This window comes from Spea bombifrons, chromosome 3, assembly GCF_027358695.1.
Source record: "Spea bombifrons isolate aSpeBom1 chromosome 3, aSpeBom1.2.pri, whole genome shotgun sequence".
Taxonomy (NCBI): domain Eukaryota; kingdom Metazoa; phylum Chordata; class Amphibia; order Anura; family Pelobatidae; genus Spea; species Spea bombifrons.
Window position 1 is genome coordinate 18,269,606 of NC_071089.1, and position 26,181 is coordinate 18,295,786.

The 26,181-nt window shown below is 38.8% G+C and overlaps 1 protein-coding gene across 1 annotated transcript in view; it reads left to right on the forward strand.

Moving 5' to 3' along the window:
* The window catches only part of MACROD2 (mono-ADP ribosylhydrolase 2), a 773,797-nt gene that overhangs the window by 214,361 nt on the left and 533,255 nt on the right, over positions 1 to 26,181 (forward strand). The gene's annotated exons all lie outside the window — the stretch shown is intronic.

Sequence of the window (26,181 nt, forward strand, 5' to 3'; positions counted from 1 at the left end):
TGATCTCCAGTGTATTTTTCCTGTTAAAGGGACACTCCAGGCATCTCATGAAATTGAATGCATACTTTTACATTTGTTTTTTTGCATCCAAAAAGCACAGAAGGATTCATGCATTTGCTCTCCTTTTCCACCTCATCTCATTGCATGCGATGCATTTTTCGTTGGAGTAGCGCATTTACATACCAACTAACCCCTAGCTCCAGAACTTTTTTGCACGAGGGGGTCCTGGGGGTTCCTGTGGAGTCTAACGAGACTCCACAAAATGTGGAGTGTGAACTCAGGTAAAGAATACATATTAAAGTATTTACAAAGCCCCTTTAAGCTGTTGAATGACTATCATAGGAGTTTGATTTGCAACCTTGTATGGTAAAATAGTGATACTCAGAATGCCGCTTCCTATTAGAGAGCCCTACTCTAAACAATGTATAGAGGAAGCCGTTGAAGGTTATCCCAGTCGTAACAAGTATCAATTTTGCTGCAACTCAGTATAGTCAGTGCTTTGTTTGCACATAAGCACTTTTGTTGTCATTCGAGTTATAGCTGTTCAGATATTATAGTTTGTGTAAATGTGACAGTTTAAGCAGCTGAAAAATAAATTGCTTAAAAAAATAAATAAAACCAAACTAATGTTAAAACCTGTCAGTAAATGCAAGCATGGCAATTCCCTCCTTCTCTCACCTTTCCCCCTCTATCTCTCTCTCTCTCTCTCTCTCTCCTTCTCTCATAATTTGTATGTTAATGAAACTTGTTGCCTTTTGGATGCTTTATTCAATGATCTGATTTAACCTGCTCTGTGTTGCAAAGTACTGAACAATGGCCTGAAAACTAGCATATCACATTTTGCTTCCAGGCCGCCAAATGTTCCAATTGTATTATCATTAGATTCTGTGATGAGAATAGAAAACCCCCCAAAAGATTGTCAGCTGAAACTAGTACGGCTCTCCTGCTGTACCATAATCAAGAATTCCTGCAAGAGGCAGGCAAGGTCACAGTTACATGTCTCAGAGATGTGTTTTCTTATGAGCAGATTGGAAATGTTATCATCAAGTGATTAATGCTATCCAGGAAAGGTAGAAACAAATGTACACTTTGCTTTGAAAGAACAATATATTTTAATTTTATTCAAAGCAAGGATGATATCTGTAGGGTGGATCAGAAATATCCTGTGATTTCATTAATTAAATGACTTGAATGCTCTTACAACAAAATGTTTTATTCACAGGGATACTGTGATGTACTTAAAAAAAAAATCCAGAGGTTGTTTTCCAAACTCTCTTTGTTACAGTTTTCTAAATGGGGCCTCTGGTGCCCCAGCAGTCAAGAGCTGGAGAGGTCATCTGTGCTTCCCATAGACGTTTGCTTGTTGGCCTGGCTGTCATATCTGAGGTTGTGTTTTGGGCAACCATAAGATGACTATAAAAAGAGCTTAATAATCATTGGATGAGCCTAAAATGCAATGGAAGTTAAAATGCATATTTTTTTACAAACATGTTCTCTCTTTGCAATCATGTATGAGGCCTTTGGAGAATAGCGTGTCCTTAACAGGAAGCCACTCAAAGACATCAGAATTACCAGCGGTATTGTGTAGGAAGATTTTACAAATTTGCTAGCTATCACTTTGGGCTAAGCTTAAACCCAGTGTGTGTGTGTGTGCCCCGGCCTACGGGACAACAAACACCATTATGATACCCATAATGCTCACCACAGACATAGCACTTACAGTCTAAAAAGTCTACACTATGCCAGGTTCTTGTGATGATAAAGAATGAGACAAAGAAAAATCATGTCAGGACTTCTTCCCCCTTTGATGTGACCTATAACGTGAACAATTCAATTGCAAAACAAACTGAAATCTTTGAGGGGGAAAAAACTAAACAAAAAACTCACAATAACCTGGTTGCATAAGTGTGCACACCCTTAAACTAATACTTGGCACATCTTGACGTGGCAATATTTGCCCACTCTTCTTTGCAAAAGCACTCTAAATCTGCGAGGACATCTCCTGTACACAGCCCTCTTCAGATCACCCCACAGATGTTCAGTTAAATTCAGGTCTGGGCTCTGGCTGGGCCATTCCAAAACGTTAATCTTCTGCGGGTGAAGCCATGCTTTTGTGGATTTAGATGTGTGCTTTGGGTCGTAGTCATGCTGAAAGGTGAACTTCATCTTCAGCTTCCTAACGGACGCCTGATGGTTTTGTGCCAAAATTATGTGTTCATAATTCCCTGCACCCTGACTAAGGCCCCGGTTCCAGCTGAAGAAAAACAGCCCCAAAGCATGATGCTGCCACCGCCATGCTTCACTGTGGGTATGGTGTTCTTTGGGTGATGTGCAGTGTTTTTGCGCCAAACATACCTTTTGGAATTATGGCCAAAAAGTTCAACCTTGGTTTCATCAGACCATAACACATTTTCCCACGTGCTTTTGGGGGAATTGATGTTAGTTTGCAAACTTCAGCCGGGCTTGGATGTTTTTCTTTGTAAGAAAAGGCTTCCGTCTCGCCACCCAACCCCGTAGCCCATTCATATGAAGAATACGGGAGATTGTTGTCACATGTAGCACACAGCCAGTGCTTGCCAGAAATTCCTGCGGTTCCTTTAATGTTGCAGTAGGCCTCTTGTAAGGCTCCCTGACCAGTTTTCTTCTCGTCTTTTTCATCACTTTTGGAAGGACGTCCAGTTCTTGGTAATGTCTCTGTTGTGCCATATTTTCTCCACTTGATGATGACTGTCTTCACTGTGTTCCATGGTATATCTAATGCTTTGGAAATTATTTTGTACCCTTCTCCTGACTGATATCTTTCAACAATGAGATCCCCCTGATGCTTTGGAAGCTCTCTGCAGACCATGGCCTTCGCTCTGAGATGCAACTAAGCAAATGTCAGGTAAATCCTACTAGAACAGCTGAACTTTATTTGTGAGTCACTTTAAATGATGGCAGGTGTGTAATGACTTCTATTTTACATGAGTCTGAATGTGATTGGTTAATTCTGAACACAGCCACAGCCCCAGTTATAAGAAGGTGTGCACACTTATGCAACCAGGTTATTGTGAGTTTTTTGTTTTTTCCCCTCAAAGATTTCAGCTTGTTTTGCAATTGAATTGTTCATGTTATAGGTCACATTAAAGGTGGAAAAAGTTTTGACATGATTTATCTTTGTCTCATTCTTTTAAATCATAAGAACCTGGCATTTCAACAGGGGTGTGTAGACTTTTTATATCCATTGTAAGTGTCAGTAAAATTGAGCTGACGTGTATTTGTCTATAGAAAAGTGTAGGATTTGACCTGCATGGATTTTCTATAACGACATAAGTTATTAAAGGTGAACAATTTTATAAACGTTATTAAAAAATAACAGGTTAATCTAAATTAGAATATTTCAGTGAGATTTAAAGCAACCTACCCAATTTCTAATCTATTTAATTTCGCTGATTAGTCCCTTACATGCCTGAGAAAAACACTACATACAGTATTTCTTCAGGCGATATATTGGACATTAGGCTGAGTGATAGAGTTATGACTGTGGTGGAACAAATTGACTCTGGAATTGAAATGTTCTTTGATAGTTAGTAAGCTTTAAATTGTGTATTTTCAGGACAGCCGCTGATTCCTCGCATTCTACTTCTTCCAGCGGTGATCCAATATTCCGCTACCTGATTATTAGGAGCCGGGAGCGTATAGTAATACACAGCACGCTTTTGCAGCGTACAATATTTATTTGGCATTTATATGCATTTTTATATCACCTTTATGTTGTACAATTTTATTAATTCACATCCTTAAGAACATTATTGCAAATGGCAAATCATAACAGTACTTCTTTTTACCTCTAAAGCGTACTATTTAAGGCTCGTAAATGTAAATACCAGGTATAAATTGCGGCTATTTGTTAAGATACAGTACTTGGTAAGAAAACACAGCAGATCTCTCCTGTAACATTAGAACAATTTAGTATTGCACAACATAAAAACTATTAACAGAGTTGTCGTTCTTTATTGTTTTGTTTTTTTGCATTTTAATTCTGTTTGTGGATGGCATTATGCAAATAGAAGGTGAACCGCTGTGATAACAGAGCAATAAAGAGAAGACTCGGTACTACCAGTTCTTCTAAAAACCCAATTATATTTGTTCATTTTGACCTGAATAGATATACACATTTTAGTGCAGTTTCTGATGCCAATTATTTAGACTGCACATCTGTTTGTTGGTTTGGCGTCTGTAGTCCAAAGTGTTATTGTAGAACAGAGAGGAGCTTACACGCTGATGGCGGGTTTTAAATAATAGACACTATTTGTTGTCCAACTGTTCATAATTACTGTGTTGACGCTGCTGGGCTATGTGGGTTTATTCTGGCTTGTGCTAATTCAGCTAATTAGCATGTTTAGGAGGATCAAAACTGCTGCAGCATATTTGAGAAATATTTGCCGCAACCGATCCAGAGTATACGTAAAAAAAAGCATGGTCTGACCTATTTTACCACCTTTGAATGAACCAGCCTTCCAAAGTGGCACTTTATTCTGCCAGCCATATGCCTAGTACGAAAGCGAATGAATTAGAAATAACCAATATCGGTGTTTGTATTAAGACAAAACCACCAAACACTTTTGTTTACTTAGTTGCGTAAATAGATAGAGTCAAGCAGTCTAGCTGCCGGCTGCATAATTCTTTGTTAAAACCCCCCATAATCTTGTTATATTTTAGAAAACCATATTATATCGTTGGAAGTATATTACTGTGTCGGATAATCCTATTAGCAATGATTCATATGAAAAGACAGATAGCTTGTGGACAAATAATAGTACATTTTACTGGACCAATTATCAGCCATTCTTTATAAATATCCAATTTATTTCATAGCGCTGTACAGTCTGGAAATACTTCTTGCAAGCAGAGTGAGATCATTACACAAACAGCAGCGACTGGTGTACCACGTATAGAATTTATACAAGAAATTAAGCCAAACAGTGCCATGTACACCAGACCCATTTTAAAGTCTGGGAACTGAGTTGAATTAGTAATTTCTAGCTAGTTGAGGGCACTGTAAACCACTTAACTACCCTTTTTTTTTTTAGTCTAAATGGCTGTGCGTTATAAATATATTATTGTGCATGTCTGAAATCAGTGCTCCATACTCCCAACATTGTGGCCAAAAAGGGTATACATAGGAGGGAGAAGTTTAGTGGTAACCCGGTCTTGTCTCAGTTCTCCTTTGCTCATCCACAGCAAACCCCCTACTCATTCTGGTTGGATTCCGTTCTTATGGAAAGATCAATCCATGCTAAATGTTGATGGTAGTTGCATCTGATATACGTTAAGAAGTTAATACCTATGTGATATATTTTATTGGTGGGAAAAGGGTATATCTATTCTCAGAAACATGTAATAACTCTTGAACATTTATATGAGCGCTGTATTCCATACAGCCTTCAATGTATCCATAACCTCCAGCTATTATTACTATTATTACCTGATGTGATGTAAAGAAAGTAAACACGTTGCTCCAAGAGGTTGGGTCAAAGTGGAAACCAAGCCCTTCATCTTCTGGTGGTGCACTCCTCACAAGGGATATGCATCCCTTCCCTCCCTGACCGAAGTCAAGGAAGGGCCTGATCTTCTAATCTTCTGCTTATGGAGCATGTGTCTTTCAGTGCCTTATAGGCCCAATCATATGGCTGGTAGATGAAGGGATACCTTTTTTTACCATTAGGCTTGGGCATACTTAACTGACACAAAAAATAAAAGGTGCAGGTTTGAAGGGTCCAAGTGCCTTTTGGGGTCTCTTACCAAACCAATTATTTGTTGCAAACAGTGCCCCGCACAACCACAAAACACGTGATGAGTGCCCCGACGGATCATAACAGGGGCTCCAACAGACACCCCATCCTTCATGAAACCTGCTTTGCCTTAAGGATCAATTTTTTCTTCTGTCACAGGTATTCACTTCATCTTAACCAAAAGGCAGAGATACGATGAGTATAATTTTAATCTTAGTTTGAATTTTATTTCTGTTATTATGATGCTTAATAAAGTGCTGCCTAAACTCTCATACATAAAACACAAGTTAAATTGGGTCTGTTTATGCGTTTTTGGCATAGTTTCAACTTTATGGCTTTTTTTTTAATTCTAGGAATATGAAATTGCAATTAAAATATTATCTGCCAGAATATCTCTTTCAGACATTAAATAAAAAATATTTACTTTTGAAAGCAGCCTTTGGTGTGTCACCCAAACACCATCTGATCAGCACATGCCTCTTAAATACTGCGGGTGATTAGGAGACTGGAGATATGTTGTATAGTCCACGTACACAGTTACATGTGTCACTTTTTCCCGATTGTAAGTTTAATAGTCTGTTGAGTTCTAAGGGGGGGTGCAGCACGATGCTTTTTACAAGCCCTCTGGCTTTCAGCAAATTATTTTGACGTAATGATTGGCTTTAATGAAATAAGCAATTAAAATATTTCCAGTGAACAATTAGTCTTGAATCTGCATGAGTTCTAAGGAACTACTATGTAACCATCCTCTTCATCACATCCATCATGCTTGCCTCACCGTCTGTGACGCTTGTGGCCCGCAGTTTGGGACCGTTAATTTGTTGTAATGAGTCTTTATAACCGTTTATCATGCCTTGCTATGTGCAGATGCCACGTGTCTCGCTGCGTCTTCCCCTCCTTCTATTGGGTTTTCTGCTTTGTTGTACGGTTATAAGGAGTACAGCCCTCAATCACAGTCAAGAGGGCTGAGCAGTGCAGCAATTATTACTGTTTTCTTACATTAATTCCACAGTGCTGTGGGGTTATTCATATTTGTGATTTATTGAAACAGAGATGTGGATAGTTAATATTTTTAACATTACAAATCATTGGGTTTAAGTATGAAATACGTGCAAAGTTTTAAAAGTGTTCTTATCACCATAGCAACCAACAAAATCATTTAGTCTCAGGGAATTTTTTTTTCGGTTATTATGATAATTTTAAGGCATTTTTAAACTGTGTACCAGTCTTTTTGTAGATAACCCCAATTGCTTTTACAACACACTTGTTTTAGGGTTGTGTGATTAGAGATATGTATAGTGGGATTAGGCTTTGTGACTTAATAGTTTTATATTTTTGTAACTAATGCTCTTAGAATATTGTAATGGATTTTGTTTCCACAATTTAATACCTAAACACGTTTTCTGCTATTTCCATACACTTTGTGATGTGACTTTTAGGGCTCCAGAACACAATGATACTCCGTGATACCCAGGAAACAGTCTGAGCTCCTAGAGGAGGACATAGAAGCCTAGAATTTGACGGCAAATAAGAACCATTGGGCCCATCTATTCTGCAATATTTTATTTAGTCTATAAAGACACAAACATGAATTGGTCCTTCACCTTGCCTTAGATTCAGGATTGCTGTATGCCTATCCCTGCACATTTAAATTCCCTCACCAGGGGATGAGAAAAGGACAGAGGGATTTGGTTTCTAAGGAGGGACTGTTTCTCCTTAACAGGGACACTTGAGAAGTATACATGGGCCCATAAGGACCAGACTGACCACCAGGCAGGCCTCCAGCTCTAGAAGCAGAATTTATCTATGCTTTGCTAACCTGTAGACTGCACAATGTGTGGACCACCGTATTACCTCCGAAGGTGCAGATGCCTTCCAATATTATTCAATATTGAATTCAGTTCTAGTTTTCAGATATCTTCTTCATGTAAGCAACCTGGAGGTTGTCTGCCATGAACAGTTTTTTTTCTTTTAAATTGAATAAACAGCCAGCAGTTCTGCTGATTAAATTATTTGTCTTAACACTTTAATCTCTTTGTCTCCTAGGACACTGTTTGCAGAGAGCATACACACAATTATGTGGACTTCTTTGTTTTGCTAAGTTCAGAAGTCAGCTTCCCACCGGCTGATACTGATATAATTGTTTTATTCAACAATAGCGTTTATGTGTAAAGTAACCTATTACATGTGGGATTTGGGAACTTTGTTATTATAGTGTAAGCTAAGTGAACAACAAATAAGCAGTATTTTCTCATTCTGTCAAAGTTAAGAACCTGTTCCCGTGTGGATTTTGTGGTGAAAAGCATACATTTGTTGATGCCTTTTTATGCTGTTATTTATGTCTCGAGGCACACTGCAGGCATTAGGTACATTTGTAAAGGTTTGTCGGAATCCGCAAAGGATTGTGGTTTTGTAAGTTAGTTATAGGTATGTTTACATGTATTGCAGCTGTATTATAGAGCTGTGCCACTGAGGGAGAATAATGTACACATTCCTCAATCCTGATATTTAACAAACGTCTCTCGTACTTCCAGCATTTTACCCCAAAGATGAACTTGCATGGTAGGATGGCTTCATCTAGGACTGTTTCTAGGAGCTACTCATTGCTCTTAGCTGCCACCAATCAACCCAACCTAGATAATCAGAGGGTTCCCACTTTCTGTTGGTTCTCTGATGTCCATTTCTGGAGGAAGGCCAGTCCAACCTGCCCTGGCATTTGCCACAACACCTATGGAAGGTTCAAACATCTCACTGGCCTCTTCACTATGGAGTAGAGGATATTTTTTTAACGCCACTAGCAAGAGGAGCTGAAGATCCTGTCTTTCCCCCCTGCCTTCTGGATGGATGAAGCATCACACACAGTCTATTCTTTCTTATCACTGGTCACTAAATCATAAGTTGGGCACAGGGAGAAAGCATTGTATCTGTAGAAACTCAGAGGCTAACCTCCAAAGCGCTCGTAGTGCATAATATATTTGCTGCTTTTGTTGCAGATGCCCTGTATATTTGTGGTTAATGATGGATGTTGGACAAGCAGAGATCGAGAATATGTCATTATTATGATGGCTTTAAGCGCTGTACTACATCAAAAAATTCTGTAGTTAATGCTGGAGGATTTTATACTACACCCTGACGCTTTAAGCATCAGTAGACTAAAATGTATGGCCCCAAGCTGAGTGATCAAATGTGACAGTCCTCAAAACAAGTGCTGTCACATTCAGGAAATTTAAATGCCCCAACTTCTGTAGTAACATTCCCTTTCTGGTGACATCATCACTGATGTCACATGCGAATCACCTCACTCTAACAAAGCCTTCTTGTCCTCAACAATATATAATTTGTTTAAAATACTGGCATCTACTAGTGCCCTCATTAAGGGGTTAAACTTCCTTGCTGACCTCTTGTTGCACAGTGTTGCAAATTTTTGATTGGGGTCAAGAAACCATAAACGCAGTTATACATTGGCAGAGAGAAACAGTAGTTGAAACATGTAAATACCCCTTCTAAAAGCATGATTTTTCTGCAATACAATAAACTTTACAGAAAGGAATTAAGTAGCTTTTGTTTTTTTAAAGACCTAAAATATTTTGTATAGGCTAAGACATTGTAAATGATTCAGGCTAATTAGTCACGCTATGCAAATCTACACAATTAAAATGAATGACATATGGTGAAATGATTGGGATGTTAGGAATGACATAAATCCATCAATCTGAAAATTTTGTCCCAAGTCTAAACAAGTTAGAATCAGTGAAGTTTTTGTAGCAGTAAAAGGGCCAGACTTGATGCGCCTAAAGGTTGTTATCTGCTGTGGGATTATATGTTTCTATGAACTATAACATTCCACTTACTTCGTCTGACATCCTTTACCCTACTAGGAAGGAACAAGTAACTGAATTGTTCAGAAATTGACATATACATAGTAGATGTATATCTACTGCGCGGGGCTGCTTTTTTAATCCCACTAATTTTGTGACCGTTACCGCCCGCTCCCGCAATGTGTGTGTTCAACTCCCGCAACATATGTGTCCAATCCTGCTAACCCCCTTACCTGATCTGCAGATTTCCCGACGTGAGTTTACGTCAGATCACGTAACTCCGCTGGGTTCGTGGGCTGAACAAGAGAAGAAACACTGTGAGAGAGCAACACAAAGGCAGCCTTGCGGGAGTGCGCGGGATTACCGGGACCCGCAGGTACATTGTCTGACCGCCCGCTCCCGCCTGCAACACCTGAAAAACCGCCCGCATCCCAAGTTTTTTGACAGATCCCATGGGACCTGCATCCCAATGAGTCCTGTAATACATAGTTGACAACATACTTCTCTTGATGGGAGATCCCACTTTAGGACCTACATCTACCTGGCCCTCTTTCCTTCCCTGATGTCCCTTGTCTTCTATGAGCTCAGAATGTTTACTGGGTTTGAGTGTATTTCAGTGTTCTACTGCCCTAAAAGTCACAGAAAAAAACATGTTTCTAAATGCCTTATTTAGCTACACAAATAACTATCAATAGGTCCTGAAGCTATATGAAAAGTTTGGTAAAGCCCGGCCTTCTAGCCATACTTAATCACCGTGTCTTAAGAGAAAACAATTCCTTTCTGGTCATTTGGGATGTTGGAAAGTATGAGACTCCTTATTAGCTGGTTTCACTTTAGTCATTATAATTCCAGAGACACTGGGTGTAAAAGTAGTTCACACCCACTAAATATAGGATACACAAACCAACATTTAGCGAGCCTTGCAGTTAAATAAGCATTTTTTTATTTTAAAAGTCCTGCACCTCTCCTGCAGGCTACTTCTTGTAGAGGAAATTATATACTGTTCCATGTAAAATCTTAAGAAAATTAACTACAATATTTTTAGCTATCGGACACATTTGTCCTATTCCTTAGTACCATCCTTTCCATGTATTTCCTTGTGGTGGTCAATGGGACCAATGATTGGCCAATCACAGGGCAACTTTGCACAGTTAAGGAGACTGGACTCATCTTGCTGGTTGCCCCTGTTCTTCTGCGGTCCACTATGGGAGATTAGCGTTCTATTCATGCCTCACTTGGAAACAAGCTTGTTTGGAAATGTAGCTGCTGTGGCCTCTTCCCAAGTGGCCTCCTCAAAAGTGGATAGTTAAGAGTTACACTGGATTATCCAGACATCCATCCCAGGTCTTCATGCTCTCATCAAACTACTCTTCTCGCATCACTAATGTCTGCCATATCTCCTTCTCTTACAGTTATGACCATAACATATTTCACTTAAACCCCCCATCTCCTGCTGTTACCCCTGTTTTCCACCCGGTATGACCATAATATATTTCACTTGAACCCCTTATCTCCTGCTGTTACCCCTGTTTTCTACCCGGTATGTCTTTATCCTGCATATCTCCATACCCTGCTGCTCTCAAAGGGTTAAATATGGTGCCCTTTAGTCTAGCTTAATTGCATTTGTTAGCCAAGGTGTGAAACATCTGCCTCCTGTATGCAATCACCTTATCTGACCACTTGTGAGGCAGCCCTATAAATTCCTTGCTTGGAAATGTAGCTGTTGTGGCCTCATTCCACGTGGACTCTTCATAAGTGGGCAGTTAAGAGTTACACTGGAGTTAAACTGGAGGGAAACGACATACCAAGTACCACTGCAGAAAGCAACTTCAACACATCATCGGAACTAGATCAACTCATCCCCATCCAAGCGGTCTTCTCCTATTGTCTCACTTCCTCCTCAACCACCGACTAGATTGTAAGCTCGCAAGAGCAGGGCCCTCCTCTCCTTTGCACCAGTTTGTTATTGTATGTGAAATTTGTTCTACTGAATGTAACAGCGCTATGGAATCTGCCGGCGCTTTATAAATAAATGTAATGTATATATTACTAACATTAAAACATCTAGCTCTCAGTAAGCAACTGCCAAATACAACAGGTTATAATATACTTTGAGGTCATTCAAAGAAGGGAGGCTGGAATCATGATGGCACCAACTGCGCTGCACTTACTCTCTGGTTATAAGTCTCAGGAACACCACAGATGTTCTTAGGCATTCTTTAAAATTAAAATAGACATGGCTTGTATGAGGGGGGGCATGGAGAGACTTCTTGCCTGAGGTGTTATTTGGTCTAGAACCAGCCATGCTAAAGAGGCATGTTGCTAAAGATGTCTGTAATTATTTGGTACAGATGTTAGCATGGTGTTTGTTATCATATCGCTGGCTTATTTTTAGGCAAAATGGGCACCTTGTTTAAATAACTGAAATCAGTCAATTGTTAAGCACCATTTTTTTACACTTGACAATTTGTTTTGCGACAAAACAAATACGATCTGAAATAGGATACGTACATTACAAGGAGTCCTCTATACCACTGGCAGGAGGGGGTAGTGTTTTTGTCGTACTCCACCTGGTAGATTTGTGTATATCTGTATTTTCTTTGGTTTGTGTTGTCTAGCAATCTAGTATGTCCCTCTTTGGTGAATACACCTTTAAGTGGAGTAAAGGAAGAGTATAATATGGTTTTGCAGAAGCCATATCATATAATTTCGACACATATTTGGAAGAATGAATGAGCACTTTTCACATAGTTCTCTCAAGCACTCCAATTCATTTTTTTGCAGGACAGATTAGCAACTCTAGCTGTGACAGTTCTTTATCCAATTAAATAAGCATATTTCTCTCTATGAATGGGTTTTTAAGGGCTGAGTGGCATTTTATAAGTAGAGAGACACCGAGGGACGGGGTCTGACGGTTGTTAAGTATTATCTGTTCCTCTTAGGTATTTAAAAGCTTGGTGCTTAACCTCAAATAATACGCTTTTCCTGCGGTGTGGTGATAATGGTTAACAACTCACAATCTTTTACAGCTTATTCCTCACAAACGACATCTTTGGAGAGCTACTGATTCCCACTGTTTTTTAATAAATCAGCTAATTGAGGGGCCAGTTTATTTGTGCTATTAACACCTAAAACCTCACATACTTTTAAATGGTGTCTCCTCCCAGCCAGCATTCCTTTACCTTTTCCAAGAATTGATAACGTATTGGTATGTAAATGGGATATATTTTCCTGTATTTCATTGTTGATACTATGTACTCCAGGCTAGTAGCTGGAGATTTAAAGATTTAGCCTACGTGTAACAATTTGTAACAATATGAAAGGGATGAAATTATTTTATAATAATAAAAAAAAAAAAAAAGATTTTCAAAGTTTTAATATTGAACATTATTGGCTTACCTGTCCAGTTTTAAAATATATTTCAGTGCCACCGTCTACAAACGAATCAGTCGACTCTCTAAAGTGAAGCACAACTTTGATATATATATCTTTAAAATTGTTGAAGGTAACGTTTCATATGCTGTAGACACTTGCTTTGGAGGCTTGTACCATCTGATGGGGTGGAGAATCATCTATTCCATTTTTCTGTGGTATGTGGGCCTTGTAAAGTTCCTGTGTCTGGAACACACGAGCTCCTGGGTGATCAGTAATTATAATTGCTAAGGACCCAAGGGCAAGTCTGGGTAAGTAAATTATCGATATACATGTTAACTGCTGACACTACGTATCGATAAATATAGTCTGTAATACCGTGTAAGAGTATACATAATGCTTCCCACAACACGACAATTGGTGCTAACATAGAAAAAGATTTAGAGTGATAAACTTCCAGGAACCTGAGAGGTCTCATTGTCATCTTCCACCTGAAGAAGAGTTCTCTGAAGCCATGAAAGCGTATAAGACTCTACATCTTATTTTCTACATCTAGATCTTATTTTCCCAATAAAATATATCACATTCAACTAGAGACTCCACCTTTTATAGATGGCTCTATCCATTGTCTTTATGAATACCAAATATGCTTCTTTTCCTTATAATCTCTGACCAAGAGGACATTTCTAACCAATATTGTAACAGCTAAGCTCCAAGTGCAGAATGTATCTGAATTGGAAACAGTCAGTGCTGTTCTTCTTGTCTCATGTTTCTTTTAAAGCCAATAAATTTGGGTTTCCGACTCCTTCTGGCCATTGCCTTTCATATAATCGTTACATTCAAAGTCCCCTGTACAAGACTGAATTGTTTGCTGTTCTCTTGCAGCCCACGTTGTAAAGAGCATCAAAGAACATGGTCCCTATTGAACCAACTTAAAAACCCACTAATAAAATATAGATCAAACACTAGCAACAAAATATGCCAACACACCATATCTTTAAGAGTTGGTCTTTGGGGACTTAAGTCTCCTTTTGTACAGAATAGTGAAGCTTTTCAGAGGGCTTGCTGTAGACTACTGGTTAATGATTATGTTTCAGATGAAGAAACCTGGAGGCCAAGCTGTTTATTAACAGAACATTTCTTTGTATTTTGAAATGAATCAAACATATGCTGCTTTGTCTTTTTATGTCGTACATGGAAAGCTGTGCATTTGAAAGAATGAGAAAGACGCAGCAAAAATGCAAATGACGGGGCATGTATTTGTTGTGACTTCCTATCAAAAACAGGCAACATAATCACTTCTCAGATCTCTAAAGAAAAGTGCTGACTTGTGTGTAATATTTATTTCGGGTTAAATAGCATTCCCGGCATTTATCAATACCCCAGCACCATTAGGCACGGCGGCCGCATGTAAAATTTTCAAACCACTCTAATGTGCGTTACAAGACTTATTATGCTTATTATTGACGGGTGCTTTGAAAGACCCCTTTTAGTTCAGTTTTTTTTTATCTTAATGAATACTTGCATGGTTGTACATTTATGGATTATAAACCATGTGATTGGATTTTTTTTCTTGTTTGTTTTATGTTTTACTATGTCAGGACAGCTGTCAGAGCATTCACTGCTGGGCACTAATGTATTTTGCAGGCTTTTTTTTGTTTTCCTCTTTCCTCCTCTATCAGACCCCCTGTAGTGAGTGAGAGCTCAGGTCCTGGGAGTCTCCCAGTAAAAAAAGAAATAATTGGGAGAGGATGCTTTATTTGGACATCTGGAGGAAAACACTATCCTATCCATTAGCAGGAAGGATACGCGGAATATGGAAACAAAGTGTGAAATGCTGCATTGTATAAACTAGAACTTTTACATGAACGTAATATGATCACATTATCAATACAGCGCGGGTTTTTTTTCACTAATGGATAATGCATTTGTGGGTTTGTTTTTTGTCCAGCTATTCACTAAACAAGAAAAATAGGAAATGATATACTGCATTACTGTGTAATACTTGAAAACACCAAACAATAGCTGTTTTCATGAATCCATATAAAAATATCATGAAAATGAATGGATGACCAATTTGCCAATAAAGTTGCCAGATTCAATGTCTTGTCATAGCACTGAGATGACTTCTATGAACCATGTAAGGTCCCCCATTCCTCACACTTCACATCTAAATGGGCTCTTAGCGATTTATTTGCAGATGACATCATTTTACATCATTCGCTATGGATAATAAAGGCTTAACCTTGCGGAGTGGCTCCTACGAGCCTTCTGGTTTAGCACTGCCTAATACATTACATTCCCCTCACCGATATGACTGTGCAATACGTCGTAGGGCCAACTGGCCAAGGTTGGCCTTTTACAATAAAGTGAGGTCAGGGACTTAATGGAAAGGGATAAGTGAATGGGTTATGGTGCTCAAAACCAAAAGAGGGGAGACTCATTTTGTTTGTTATACCATTCAAGGATTAGTTCTTAATTCCAAGAGATCCCAAACCAATACTTTTGATAAAATGCGTTCAGACAATATTATCTTAGAAAAACAACATTTTTTTTTCTTGGATTTTAGAAAATGTTATATTAAATCTAAGAAAATAGCTTTTTAATGAACATTTATATTTGTGTCCTAATTGGTAGATCAAAATGGGCTTAAACATATTGACTAATGATCAAAAATTCTAATTTACCCCAAGCACCAGCTATAGGATACATTAGAATGTAAATGTCTAAGACGGCTCAGCTTAAAGAAAAATAAATACTGGAAAATTAAGGAGTGCGGCTGCACGTATTGGTTGTCTGCACACGCCAGTCTGATTACTTCTTTCACATTCCAAATCACTTTGCGTTAGTTTCTAAAACTCGTGTCTTTGGCACTCTGCGCTTCCTGTATTTCGATATAGACAGGAAATGTTTTGTAGGGTTGGCTGTTCTATGACTAAAGTCATTTACATGCACTGTTGGTGGTCCCAAATATTTTAGGGTGTTGATTAACAAACCAGGTAGAGAAGGATCTCGTGTGTGGATGTTTGTTCTTTTGGTAAATCTACATTTAGATTGTATTTCACTCAAGAGATCTGTCCGCATTTTAACTTCTGCAGTATCATTGAGCCGTATAGAAAAAGTAGCTTTTTTTTCTCCGTATTTCACGGTCACATTGCTTCAGAACCTAGAGAGTTTCTAGGTATGGTTCTGGTAACAATGAAGCTCTGCACATTATTGTATAACATAGTTCTATTTTACTTGTATTGCGAAAATTATTAAAGTGAATCCAGCCATGAAATAAATAAAGCTTTATTTTTGTATAAAGTCAGTTTCCACATACATGGAAATAATATGGAATGCATATATTGGGGGTATTAGCAGGTAAGGAGGTCTAGCTACAGAGAGCTTGCACCTAAATTAAACATATTGGTGAAGACTGATGACAACAGTACTTTTTTACACATTGTAGTTGTCACGAGTGCCGTGGGGTAGTACATAATCACTATGAATCAGCTGTGTCAGCAATAAGCCTCCTAAAATTAAATACTTTATTAAATATTACATTGGCTACGGGCCTTGTAGTTATGTAGCATTGTCTTTAGGTTGAAAATCTCACCTAAAGGCAGCAGGAAGTTAATTTTGTTTCTTTCAGTTACACCATTAAAGTTAGACAGTGACGGCCAAAATCCAATAGTTTCCTAATACAAAGCTTAAAAATGTGACCTTAGGTTTTATAAAAAGTATGTGGCATGATAAATCCTATTGTCGTAGCCATCAGTAGTGATTTGTGATAGTGCTCACCACTAGCCAGTGCCTTATATTCACTATGCTTCCCTTGGTCACCAAAGGAGTTCCTTCTTTCTCTAGACAGGGGAGCAGTGTTTATCTATTCCTGCCTACGGCCCTCTTACTGACACTAAAGGCTTCCTGGTTGAAGTTCCCAGCTATGCGTGCATTATACTTTTGGTCTTTACCAATAGTTACATTTTACTAAGTCTAGTAATGGCAGCAATGTGGGGGTAGCCACCTGAGCCACAGAGAGTCTGTTGTTGTGGGAGTCCAGTAAGTAGAGGGGTCGCAGTAGTAGTAGTCTCGTATAGAAACAAGAATAAGTGCAGGCCATGCTTCCAGGATCCGTGTTCAGGCCTGGCGCAGATTCAGCATACAGGCTAGCTTTAGGACATGACCCTAGTGCAAATATGTGAAGATTTATTTAATCATATGACTATAACCCTGCCGCATCAGGTACTTCACATCAGGCAAGTCGCTGGTCTTAAACTAAACAGAACACCAAAACTAAAGCCATGGAAACAGAACCAGGGTGCTTACCTGTAGCAGGTAGAAACTAGGTAGATGTATATGATAGGGCAGGTTAAATACAAGGGACAAAGTAACATAAACCGGATGCATAATACTGCAGCAGCACACAAAACATGGAAGCTCTGAGGCCAGAATTAATACTATAATTACCTAATTCCTGCTCTGGTGATAAGGATGGTGAGCTGTTAGGTGATCCTTCTTAGCAGGAATAACGCAAAAACTCAACCGTTAATTAACATTTGATTAGGGATAAATTGCCTGTAACTTGTTTGTTTATCTGTAAAATATGAAATAATCATGTATGTTGTAACGACAAAAGATGACCTACTCATGTGTTTTTATACATAACTACAAATGACAGCATATGTCTCCGATATCAGTGAAGGGGATAAAATGGAAATACATTGCAGCTATTTTTTTCCATCCGCTTGCTAAGAGGCACTACCTTTTTAATTGGCATCATCATCTGACAAAGAAGTGACAGTGTGGGGCAATGTGCATCCCATCGTCTGATGCTTTCAGGTCTTCGGGGGTCACTGGGAGCCAGACATTCCACCGCTCTCCCTAATCCCACCTGAGGCCAACATGAAGCATGCAAAGAGCGGACACTGAGCTTTCCAATTCATCCTCCTACAAAGAAACACTGACATGTTGGCAATTAAGCTTGCAACAGAAAATGGACTATGGAGCTGCATTAATAGAACAAAGCCAAGTACGGACCCCAAGTGTGTGTGTGTGTGTGTGTGTGTGTGTGTGTGTGTGTGTGTGTGTGTGTATATATATATATATATATATATATATAATATGTGTGTGTGTATATACACATACACACACGTACATACATTGGCAAGAATTACCTGGTTTTTAGTAGTAATCGTATCGACAAACACAATGTTCTTAAGCTAATAACACACATTGATAATCTTTTATGTCTTTATTGAACACACATACATTAAACATTTACAGTGCTGGTGGAAAAATAAGTGGATTCTTGGATTTTCTATGGCAGCAATAACCACAAACAAGCGCTTCCGGTAGCTTCGTAACGTTCAGAAGGAACGTTCTTCCTCACAGAACTGCTTAAGCTCAGCCATATTTCTAGGATGTTTGGTGTGACCTCCTGAGGTCATTCCACATCATTTCTAAAGGGTTAGGATCTGGACTCTGATTGGGCGACTCCAAAAAGCAGATTTAGTTTTTTTAAGTCATTCTGTAGTAGATTTACTTTTTGATGTTTATGGTCATTGCCCTGCTACAATAACACAACTTCTACTGTGCTTCAGCTGGCGGACATCCACCCTCATATTATCCTGTATGATACCTTGATACACACTTGCAAATTCATTGTCCCCGCAAGTTTTCATGTTGGTAAGTGGTGCCTTTTTTATGCCATACGTAGTGCTGTGTGTTCCCAAACTGAGTGTTAAAGTGTTCTTTGGCAAACTTCAGGTGAACAGCGATGTTAAATTAGAGAGCAGTGGCTTCCTCCATGGTGTCCATTATAGGACAGTTCAATGTTTCTCTCATGGTAGACTCATGGTGGACTATGGTGAACAGAGATGGTAACCAGTTCCAATGATTCCTTCAAGACTTTAGCTGTTACTCTAGGGTTGTCTTTGGCCTCATTGAGCATTCTGCGTTATGCTCTTGGAGTCATCTTGGCTGGGTGCCCTCTTCTGGTGAGAACAGCCATAGTACTAAATCGTCTTCATTTATAAACAATTTGTTTAACTGTGGACTGATGGACTCAAAATGTTTGAGTGTTTTATTTAGTTTTATATGTCAAAGTAGCTCTAGAACCCATCTCCAATCCTGTTTCATTGATACGACAACCTTGTATTCAATATAGATCAGAACAATACAATACGTTGTGTGTTTGTTCATTATTGTAACTAAAATGATATTTTAAGACAAACATATACAGAAATGCTGGTTTGTTCAGGGTCTGCTTACTTTTTCTTGCCACTGTATATATAAATATAAAATGTGTCTTGAAGAGGCAAGACTGCGTTTGTTCCAAACAATTTATCCACTGGCCAATTTCATCATCAGTTAGAAAAAGAAAGACATAGCATGATACTATGATTGAATACACAGGAGACTGACTCTATCATGTACTTTGGTCCAGGAGACACTTGTGCAGAGCTATATTGCTCCTTGGTGGCGCCTGCATTAGTCACACTAGTGTGGAGGCCGGGATTGATACGTACTCTCACCGTTCATGCTGCCCACACATCAGTGTGAATGAAAGGCTGACGATGGCAGCTGTGTCTTCAGCAGCACAGACGCAAGGCTGTATGAGAAGAACACGTTGTTTTTTTATTTAAAGGAATAGTTATGCTAACATTAACATGGATAAAATTATCTGGAAAGACTTTATGCTCTCAATATGTATAGCTTGGAGGAAAGACAAGAGGAGGCATCATGGAACCATTTAAATGCATAAAGGAATTTAACAAAGTACAAGAAAGATCTCAAATGACCTGAAAGGAAAGAAATAGAGAGTAAGAGGGAATAAGTAAGTTTTACCTTACTGGTGGATAAGTGGGACAGCCTGCCAGCAGAAGTGGTAGAGACTAAAATAGTGATGGAATTTGGATGAGATAGGCATATGGCTAGACCAAAGACTGATTAATGTTTAAGTTTCTACACCAGGGAAAATGGGCCGAATAGTTCTTATTGTATGCTTCTATTACATTCTATTACATTGCTTTGTATCATGGTGTGCCAGCAGATTCCATAGCGCCACTACAACACGGCAGAGTGCACGTTAATAATGACATTAAAACATATGATATATAAAATTGACTTTAACATACATTAAAACATTTCTTTAACCTTTCCTATTTAAATTCCAGTGGGGATAGCAATGCTGCAGATGAAATACTGAGCAGCTAATGGGACTTCGGATCAGGATTGTGGGTGTGTTGTCATGTGTTTGATCCAAGGGACAGCTGTATTTCCATGGATTCACTGTGACATAAACCTAAGTAAACAACTTGGATCAGAGGCAGGTGGGCACCGGTGTCTGGGTTGCCGAAAATGGCCGCTTTTCTCTGACCCTGCGTTGACCTTTATTACTCAGGGTATTTTCTGAAATTCCCAAACTGGACATACCTTCTGTTGTACTGATGTAGACTTTTATTTATTCCAAGCCATTCTATCACATATTCTGTTCATCTGTGGATGAACTTCAACTCCTATGATTATTTTAGCCTTTGGCTGTTCCATGATTGATGACAGGAGATCATGAGTTTAATCATTTATTAATATCAGAGCGATAGCATCAGTTCTCCCAAATGGGAGACTTTGTTGCCAGTAGCTGCTCAGCAGTCTTAGTAAGAGTATCTTGTCATAGATGGACAACCAATAAAAATAATGTTTTGTTCTGTCAACGTTTGCTGTCATAATATTATAGCCCTTATAAACCGATTCCTGAATGCCCCAGTCTTTTTGGCTACATGTTCAAATTACTGTTATAGCTCAAACATTGTGAAACATCACAATTACTGTATTGAGTTTCACAGTTATTAAATCATTATTGGATTCGCATATTTGTAATATTACTGTGAAAGGGAAACTAAGACCATTGTACTGTACGAAGTAGAGAAATAATGGATATTTTAGTTAGGCGATAAAGGTTCAAATCTCAATTTTTTAATGCATTGCCATCCCATGATTGTCATAACACCTCTAAACCGTGCAGTCATAACAACTGGATGTGTCTACATTGGTTGATTGGTTTTAGTTGTGTATATATATATATATATATATATATATATATATATATATATATATATACATATACAACTTCTGGAGGATCTGAGATAAAAGGGCAATTGAATCTAGCACTGAAAGCCATGTATTACCTGTGTTATTATTGAATGTTCATTTTTTTCAATTTAAGCTGCTACCCACTAAAATTAGCAGTGTGCCCAATATGGTTAGTGCTTGTGCACCTTTACTTGTTACAACAATAATTGAATATGTATTTATTTTAGAAGTTGAGATGAGATTGTGTATCACAAAACTGTTTCTTAGTGTCTCCTAACATCCATGCTTGCGGACCTATCGCAATGGCCTGGGTTTACTTGATGATATCCAGAAGTCCAGCATGGATGAGTGACATGCAAAAAGCCACCGCTTCACCTCTTCAGTGACCGTGTTGCATCACTTCTAGGACTGTTTAATCAACATTTGGGATGCAGTGAGAGACAGTGAGGATTTCTTGCTTTTGAGAATAGCACTCCAATTGCCTATGCGCAATTATTTTAAGGAATGAGCTTTGTCCATATAAACCTAGCAGCTCTCTGCTTTTCTATTGAGCCTTTGATGCAAAGTAGAAAGGCGGATAAATAGTGTTCCCTCCAACTAGACCACCAGTGATTGCATCACGGACCACTACTCTAATATTAAATATGGCCGACTTTGTATATAGTTGGATTCATTGAGACATGATGTGATGATCTTGCCGCTCAACTTCTATAGACTGCCAAGTGGCAGCATGTGTGCTGTGAATCGAGTTTGTGCTGCAGAAGCGCAGGCACTGATTAATTTCAAAGCGCAGTGGGCCAAATTCTCACCCCACACAACCCATAATCACTGCTAAGAAAAGCCAATGCCGGTAAATCAGGACTGTCCTCCATCAGGTATAATAGTTGGGAGGTATGACACGGTGTTACTCTGTTGCCTTTCTAATTCCCCTTGTGTTTCCTTGCAGGGAAGCCATTGCTTTCAGCTTGCCCTTATCAGACAGAATGCTTTGCGTGCTGCTCTGTTACAATGTGTCACAAAGATGAAAACTCATTATTTTTGCCTTTTTTTGCTAACAAATTGAGGACATTCTGTGTCTGTGAAAGGGTTACCTTTTATTATTACTGTCTTTTTACAGCTATTTTCTCCTGTTGAGAAGAGGTTGGGGGTTAGTGGATGGGCCATAAGAGACATACAATGTTCGGTGGCTGCAGAACCATTATCTTATTGTATTTAGAAGTTTGCGGTCCTTAGGGAAATTAGTGAGAAGATACTTACTGGCTGAATCTTTTCATGATGAGCAGGCACCATCTGGTGACAATCCTCCTTTTCAAATGTCATTTCAGAGTATACTTGAAGATAAATGGAAATCAAAGAAATGCTTGGATTAAAAATGACATAATTGCCATTTTTACGGTAGTGGCTTAGTGCCTCTGTTTTATTAAAGCTGAAATTCATATGAGAAGTAATTTCAATAAGATCTACAACACTGTGTTGACTTAAAGCAGTACGTGCGTTGAGCGTCTGGAGGAATGTGGATATAAATGATTCATTTCTCGTAGAAAAATATATATAACTAAAGAAATGTATGTTTTTGACACATTGATTTTATTTGCAGACATGGAGAGTGCCATTGCCGATACTCCCCCTCACACACAAACTGTGCTGATTGCTTTACGGCATACACTTCTGGAAGTCAGATGGTCCCTCTGGGACATTAGGACTTGGATCCATTTTATACAAATTATAATATGGATTACTCCATAGATTATCACAGGGTCATACCTTAACTCTGTGGCTCACGTTTCTGAGCATGACCTGTCTTTTGAACTATATGAGTGATGAGAATTCCAGAAACAATTCAGCAGTCAGATTCTGTCAGTGTTTCTAGAAATGTATGTACTTTGTTTAAACTTTAATTACAACAGCAGACTGTCTGAGAAATCTGTATGTTATATGACTACAAACATTTTTTTTTTAGTATATAAAATTTGACACGTTATTCCATAAACCAAAACCAAATCTTTGGACCCAATTTGATGTTTTTTTGTTTTTGTTTTAAATAAGCAATGAGGAACACTGGTATTAGGCAATGCAAAACATTGTCCTCTGGTGACATTATTAGTGATGACCCACCTAACCCAAATCATTCAGACTTTTTGGAGGGGAAAGGAGTTCTGTTGAGAAGTTAGGCTTGCAACCCATTCGGTGGTGGCGGCTATTAGCCAAGTAGCTAGAGTATGGTCAAAGAGAAAAATGAATAGGGGATGTACTACAGAATCCCTTCGTGTATTTGCAAGAGGGATCACGCATGTCTTTAAATGGGTTACTTACACTGCATATGGAGTGTCCCTTTAAGACAAGCACACATAGGTCTTCAATATAATGAAAATGTATTATAAAAATATATTTTTTTCTATAGGAGGAGTAGTAGCAGAGCAGATATAGACCAATGCGTTGTCAGAGCGGATTGTGAAAACATATGCCTTAAAGATTAAATACGATATAACTGAATATCATTCAGAAAGTCACGTTAAGCTGTACCATAAGGCAATAAGCATTTGATTTCAAGCTCCCAGTTAGCTGCAACAAATACATTTATTTATTGGAAAGAAAATATTTATTTTATTGAACGCAAAATTTGTACTACTATGTGACTTTATGTAACACTAAAAGCAACATTTCGTCCTATGACTTCCTTCCTAGAAATTGATGCAAACATCTTCAATAAGTACAAACAATAAAAGCAAGAGACATAAAAATGGGGGCACGTTTTTGGCAGTAGTGAAACCGTCTAGTACCAAGGCAATTGTACTCATGGCACGAGCTTCTATTCCCCTAAATCAATTTAGCTAAACAGGTAGATTTTCTTCTCTAATTTCCCCTGCGCCGCTTGCTTTCTTGCTGTCTGCAGTGTTTTACACACGATTAAACAGACAGCAATCAGTACAGAGTTATCTGTGGTTAAGATCTTGATTTAAGCGTTTTTCCCATAGTTTTGTCTTCTGCTTTCGTCTCCAATAACCAGAGACAGAAATAAAGAGATTGCAATAGTCCCCTTTGTAATAAAGTCCCGAGTGTCACCAGGGGCAGGTACAATGGAGACTCCTCTGTCTCGTTATTATTTGTAAAAGGGGGAAGCCTTACACACCTTACGACCTAACCTTTTATCTGTGAGCCCGAATCAGATGTGCTACTTGCTTATGTACTGTATATACATCGATAAATAATAATGATCACATATCCTCAGAGTCATTATAAGTCTTTTAAGGCATTAGCGCGTTAGCTTGCTCAGCAGGTTTACTAGACCATGTAACCGGACAGTGTCTCCAGAGTGCGTAGCATGAAAATGCTCTGCGGAGCGCGGTGGTGATTTTTGATGACCATATACATGGTTAAATCTCATTTCGTTATGACATCACATGCAGCTACAGCCCAGCCGGTTCATCGTAACATTTGAGAGTTCTTTTCATTTAACAGGGTAAACCCTAGAAGTGTGAGACTATCATAGCAACTAAATGGCAGACAGAACACCCTCTATCAAATTTTATTTTGCTACAAAGAGAAGCCACCTTGCGATATCCTGATATTCTGCTTCAAATGGTCACGAGGCAAACACGTGAGCGCGAAGGCACAGACCTCGATTGATACTATGGTTTACTGGACATGTGTAAGTATCATGGCTTGCCCATGATCCCCTCTTGGTTTATGCCTACATGGTGAAGACTCCCCTTAACAGAGCTTACAGAGCCCTCCAGCATTTTATGTTACGCCACTGGTTAGTGTAAATGTTTATATGTTTCTTTAAATGTCTGCAGTCTTCCTCCTAGCTGTGACATTACATTATGAAAAGCTATCATGTGGTCTAATCATGCACAGTAATCAGTTTGTGATTATGGACTGAGCATTACATGAAGTGGAAGTGTTGCTGGGCTTTTGCAGCATGTATTTTATTATAAATATTTAGCGCTTGGTGGTTTAGCGATGGTCTCTTCCTCTATCAGACACTGAGCTACATGCTCCGTTTCTCCCGCGCACAGCCCTTCTGCATATGGAGCACGCAGGACCGTGCCAATGGAGCCAGAGAGCCCAACACACCTTTGACCTCCGTGACAGGTTTTCCTCCTTTCATTAAATTGCTCTGCTGGTATTACTTGTAGACTCTTTGTTTCACTGCAGTTTTCCATTTGTTAGCTTGCCTTCTCATGTGCTCTCTCATACCAGCGGGTCATAAAAAAGTGGGAAGAACTTTGAAACTTCCTCAACGGTGTATGATAAATATGTTTATCGTCTGTACCCTCCCTGTACACAGATAATATATTCTGCATTCCGTTGGCTAATGGCACATTTCAGCTGCCACCTCTGCAGTCTTCCCACATTTTTATAAATCCAAACATATTTTCTATTCTGTTCAACTGCGAGCTGAGCAGTTAGTGTCATTACTTTGTGATTTTACAGTTTATCTTCCCAAATGAACAATTTCCTTGGCTATATCCCAGTTAGCTCTTGTTGGCATAGCTCACTAACCCTGCACTGGTTGTTACTGAACGATAACATATGACATGTCGCATAGTCACCAAATGTTATCAAACGTGAGAGTTTCTTCGGAGACGATTAGTTGCCAAGAATGCTGCTAATTCCTTGTTATGGTTTTGGAACCCCAGGTCTGTAGCAATTGGGATGCATCCGGTATCACTTTTAAACCCAAAGGCCAGACCAATTAAGGTTTAGGGACCTGACTTCCATTCCAGGTACCCTTGTAAATAACTACAGACTCTGTTTGAAATGTTTCCGTCTTTCCTTGTGATGTACATACATTTCTAAAAACCAACTAAACACAATCTGTTGTGGTAATGTACAAGTAATTCACTTAATTTAATCTATTCACAAAACGAAGGCATCATTGTAGCGTATATTAAGAAGCCGGCACAGTTAGGGAGTACTGCACCATTATAACTTGCCTGTCATCCCCAAACATGTATATACATATGTGACTTTCTTTACTTGCCTCCAGTAGTGCTGGCTCCCTGTGCTCTGAAAGTGCTCCAAAATTTCAATGGGAGAGCATTCTGATTGACTGAGAATGTGTTCTTGTGCAGCTCTGAAGCTACAGCTTCTCCATAGTTTTTTTTTATATATTTATATATTTTTTAAAGTTTTAA